This window comes from Apaloderma vittatum, unplaced genomic scaffold, assembly GCF_000703405.1.
Source record: "Apaloderma vittatum isolate BGI_N311 unplaced genomic scaffold, ASM70340v1 scaffold1867, whole genome shotgun sequence".
In the NCBI taxonomy this organism is placed as follows: Eukaryota; Metazoa; Chordata; class Aves; order Trogoniformes; family Trogonidae; genus Apaloderma; species Apaloderma vittatum.
The window spans coordinates 22525-28155 of NW_009725479.1; positions in this window are offsets into that span (position 1 = coordinate 22525).

Consider the following 5631-nt stretch of genomic DNA (forward strand, 5'->3'; position numbering starts at 1 on the left):
GGCAGACTAAAAGATTTTTTTTTTCTTTTCTTTTTTCTTCCTACTCTCAACTGGATAAAACTGTTCCATGAGAAACACCTTGACAGGCAGCTGTGTGCCTCATTGTAAGCATGAACAAATCAACTTTAAATAAACAGAATAATAATTCAAAGCCAAATAGAACAGATGTGCAGAGTTTGGGGTAGGGGTGTGTTTATTTACTCTTTTGTTTTTTCCTGCTCAAAGGCACTTATATCTCAGAGCTGAGCTGTGCCCTGGTATACCAGGACTCCCAGTGGGGTGCCTGCCTGCTGAGCAGTGACCTGGCACGGCAGCTCACCCTGTCTGGGGATCCCTGGAAATTCTCCTGTTTCTGCAGCCACTTCCTCTGCTTCTCCAGTCCTTCAATTTCTGGACATGCCTCTTGTGTGAGCTGGTGTCTGGAGTTCGGGAGAGCTTTCTGGACTGCTGGCTCCTTGCCTTGCCCTGTGTTGAAACAGTCAATAAATTTTCCTGGAAAGGATGGTCATTATCAGGCCAATCCTGTTGCTTGGTTCAGTAGGTCAGGTACCAACACAGGGCTGGATTTTTCTCATTATTCTGATAAGAGAATTTAATAATGTATCTTAAGAGAATAACCCTCTGTGCTGCAGATAGTGCTAGATAGATATGGAAATGTGGACATATGTATGGATAAACAGAGAAGACTTTGAAAGGTCAGCTTTAAGTAGGACTTCTGGTCCTTTGATGACACAGACTGTAATGTCACTGGTGGCTTATCAAGCTGATTTGAGCTGGCCAATATAGTTTCCAAGAAGGGAATCACAGAACTGTTGAGGCTGGAAAAGACCTCTGAGAGATCATCAAGTCCAGCCTATATAAAAAGATACTTTAGCCTATATAATAATGATACTTTGTATGTGCCTTGTGTAATAAAAGCAGCTACAGTGCTTTGGTAATAGCTCAGATGTTTTACACCTTTATCATAGAATCATAGAATGGTTTTGGTTAAAAGGAATCTTAAAAATCACCTAGTTCCAAGCCCCCTGCCACGGGCAAGGACATCTCCTACTAGACCAGGTTGCTCAAAGCCCCATCCAGCCTGGCCTTGGACACTTTTAGAGATAAGGTGGGTTCGGGTTCTCCGGGCAACCTGTTCCAGTGTCTCACCACTTTCATAGAAAATAATTTCTTCCTGATGTCTAATCTGAATCCACCCTTTTTCAGTTTGAAACTCTTACCCCTTGTCCTATCACCATACTTCCTGATAAAGAGCCCCTCCTGTTCCTTCTTTCCTGTGGGCCCCTTTCAGGTACTGGAAGGCCCTGCTCTCCCAGCCTGTCCTCGTAGTGGGAGGTGCTTCAGCCCTTGCGCTCTTTCTAACTGCAGTAGCAATATATTTTAGAAGTCAGGTAAAATAATAATGTGAAGTTTGACTGATAAAGAGATGAATAAGGAAGAATAGGATTACGTCTATGTCCAGCATGATACTGTGGAAAGAAGTTTTCACAAGCAAACCTGATTTTATTTTGGAACTGCACTCTGAGCCTCATAAGAGGGATGATGTGACAGCATAGATCTCATGGTGGAAAAAATTAGGAAGGAAATGTTAGCACTCATCCTCTGTCCCTGTCATGGCTGTATCAGTGTTGCTTCTTACTGACACATTGTTAAAAGTTTTCCAGTATCAACTGAAAAGACATTTTGTCATCTTTTTCATTTTTTCAATCTTATTAAGGGCAGACTTTTGCTGCAACAGACATGAAAGTGTTGTCTGGCAATTTCTATGCAATCCCATTAATAAATAACCAACGGCTTCTGTTGACTTATGACATTTACGGGGGTGAACACTGCAAAGAAGTAGACTTTTCTGTCCAGCCAGTGAAAGGAGAGAACAATGCCTCTGCGTGCTGCGGATGTGAGTTCAAGCACCAGGTCAGCTTACAGCCTCGTGTGACCCTGAGCATGAGACTTTCATGTCCGAGTTGTCAAGTTATAAAATGGCCCTAGGCAGGACTCCTTGGAACTATGGGAAAACAACTTAGTGCTTTATTACTAAACTGTTGGGACCTATTTGGGGCAAGCTGTAAGACTGTTGATATGAGAGCATTTCCCTCTACACAGCAATTTTCTGTGCCAGGCTAAAAAGGGAGATAGGCTCTTCCCTAACAAAGTACTTGAGTTTGTGGTCAGTGGTAAAGTCATGAGTAGTTTCCAAGGACTTGCATTTTGCAACATGGAGCACTGGTTCAGATACTCTGTTTACTCTTATTAGTGGGCTGATAACGAATGGAGTGTTGGAAGAATTTTTCTCATGTTGGAAGGTAATTGTACAAATTGGACATGTCACCTAAGTGTATCTTGAAAGATGAGTTAGACAGAGGCTACTTGGTCTGTTACTTGTAATTCTCTGGGCTGCTAGATACAGAGTAGACCACCTCAAGGAACATGTGGGGTGCCTTTGATAATCCTCAGATAGGGACTAGTTTACATGGATTTCATCCTGTATCATCCAATGAGTGTGGTGAAAGTCTTAATGCCACATCACACCTTGAGACAAAAAGTCCCAAGAGCCTAACTGATTTCTATAAGGAGCGTAGAGCTGGGCTGTACTGAATTATTTTTTTAGAGCAGTTTTCTTGCCCTGGATAAAAGAGAGGTTAGAGAGATTACCCTCATGGGGTAAATGTGGACCTTTGTACATATTTGCTACAAACACAAAAAGGATTTGCTTTGCAATTTGGAAAAGCAACTAAGAAAGTTCCTTTGACATAGCACAGGGAGCTGTTGAGAAAAGCATTTGTAGTCAGGGTTGTTGAAACGTAAAAAGGGAATGCATTTTTTGAGCAAAGGAGATATTTCAGCTAGCACAGGTGAAATGATTTAAATAATGAATTTGACTACAGGACGGATGGATTCAGACCACTAAGTAGCAACACATGTTCTCTCTCGGGACTTTCCATCTGTGGTTTACCAGCTATGCCACAACAAAAGCCTTTCGCTTTTCTGTAAAAGTGAGTCTGTTTCTTAGAGTCTTCCCACAAAGCTGCACCAAGTGGTGCTTTCCTATGTATGTGTTTAAGTCGCTGCTATGCTTAACAAAGAGAAACAGTGGGATGTTGATGCCCAAGTGCAACACTGACCTGGGACAGTGTAATGAGCTGGTTTCGGTTCTGGAAGTGGAAGGATGTGTTGTAACTTTGCTCTTCTAGGAGTTGTTGGGTGAGAAAAGGATGTATCAGCTGAGGATTAGTGCTGCCTTCTGGCTACTGCATGGCTTTTATTGAGTCTGTTCAAGGTATTTTGTTGTGCAAGCCAAGACAGAGCAAAGACTATCGAGTCTCTTAATTTTGTCCATTTCCCCTCATTTGAGGGCTTTGGAAAGGAGTGCTTGTGTGCCCTGGGGGATGTGGCTGAAAGTAAAACTGCCACTTGGGCCGGGACAATGATTTGAAGTGACTTGCCTTTATGTGCTGATAGATTTAGTCAAACATCCAGAAGAACAAATGGATTTTATTTAAAATATAAACACGGTACCTGATGACACTGTTGTTACAAAATTCCCAAGTCCTTTGCATAGTAACAAGCAACTGCCATCTAGGATTTACGTGCATTCAAAAATAGCTGGAAACCTAAACCAGTTGAAAGTATGGGTTTTGCAAAAGCAGGCTGTTGCATTTAGATCTATTTGCTGTGCACCGTGAAGAAGCCCAGAAGTAAGAAAATCCAACCAGTCTAAATTAGCTTAAAAACATATTGTGAAGTGACTGCCAGGTCACTTCTTACATGTCTAAACCGTTAGAGCTCGTTGCAGCTGCAGAATGTAAAGGTGGAAAACTGCTTTCCGAAAAGGTTTCTGCCAGTTACAGCAGCACCAAAGAGGCTGCACAGAACAACTTCAGGTGACAGATAGGAAATGCCTGCAGGACTTCGTACTGAACCACTAGGAAATGGTTACCCTTCACATCCGCACAGATGTTGTCCACATTGTTAAAGTGTCTGAAGGCTTTCATGCTGTCTTCAAACTAATTCCATTTAGGGTTCACTGCAGATTAGATAATGGACTCAGAAAACATCTAACACCTAGATTAATGGACATGAGGGAAGACAAGGAAAGGCTGACATTTTAAGTAACTAAAATCACCTCAGTAATCTTACCTGAGAAATGCTGTGAGTTAAATGCCCTACCTGACAGCACAAGTAACAGTTGTAGACTGGAAGACAACAGAGGACAAAAGTGAAATTAATAAATAAACCAGAGTATTTTTCACAGACACTGAAGATTAGTAAATATGCAATAGACTTATTTGACATTAGCAGATAACATCTTAAAATCCCCCCATAACTGTACACAGTTACTTACAATCTAGACAGGAGCTTAACTATTTAACTGCAGCTTGGGGATTTTATGGGTTTTTTTGTGTTTTTTGTTTGGGTGTTGTTTTTGTGTTGTTTGTTGTTTTATTTTAAAACCGTTTCCTTATCCTGTTCAAATTGGTAAGTAAGTCAAATGTGTATCAACTGAGAGCTAAACTGCCTCTCCTCTTAAAACACCATGAAGGCTGAACCTGTACAGCCATCTCACAAGGTACCGGTGTATGGTGATCCAGCGCAGAGCCTCCTTTGGGGTACGGCTTCAACAAAAGCTAACTGTACTATTGCCAAATGGTCCTGGATTCCATGCGATGGGAGAAGAGCACAACAATTTATTTTTTTTTCACTTGGCTAGGATTTGAGAAATTTGATATGAAAAATCTGCGTTCTACCTCACAGTTGGCACTGGAGTGCCTCGCCCACACATAGCTAGCACAAACAAGGCTGAGTTATTGGCAAAAATCATGGAATTTTAGTCCAGCAACTGGTGCAGGAGAAGCGAAGTGTTACCAGGACTCACGTGAAAATCATTATCTCCATCCCTCCGTGATAAGATGGGGAAACTGCCTCACCTAGGCAAGAGAGCTAGTATAGCTTCCTCCTCCTTCAAAACTTCACGTTGTCAGCAAAACTTACTGCTTTGCTATTTTCAACCAGTTTCTCTTGGCTGACTTGGGGCTGAAGCAGATGCATGTCTATGGGCACAAGGAAACTGCAGTTCTTGGCTTTCTGGACATTTGTGGACAACACAGTGGCACAGTCTGCACTTTTTTTTTTTGCTTTTTTGAGTGGAGGGATGGGACACAAGGAGAGGTTCAGTTTAAAATCTCTGTTGAGGCCACAGTGGAGTGCTTAAATAAAGACCAGATGAATCGGGCACAGCTTGACCACAGTTTCTGTTCTATCCTGAAAACAGTAAGTCTAGGCAACCTGACATTAACATAGTACAGATCACTACTTTTGGTAAGATTTTTACAGTTTTTTCTCTCACACAGTCTACACTGACTCTGTCAAAAGTGGAAGTCCCCTTTTTGGTGGAATATTCATTAAAACCCAAAAATGCCAGTGTCAGGTGCCAGTGTCAGGTGCATTTAAAGAATTCAGGTTCCTTTATGTTAACACATTCAGTGCTTAACCCTGCCAGAGCAACTCGAGAACTGGATCAAAAGGTTCTACCTAGTTCTGTACACAATTGGTGAAACCAGACAAGGAAAGTATGCACAGTAGAGAGAGAAAGATGAGAAAAGATCACAAATCTCCCTTTGCAGAGAGTTCTTC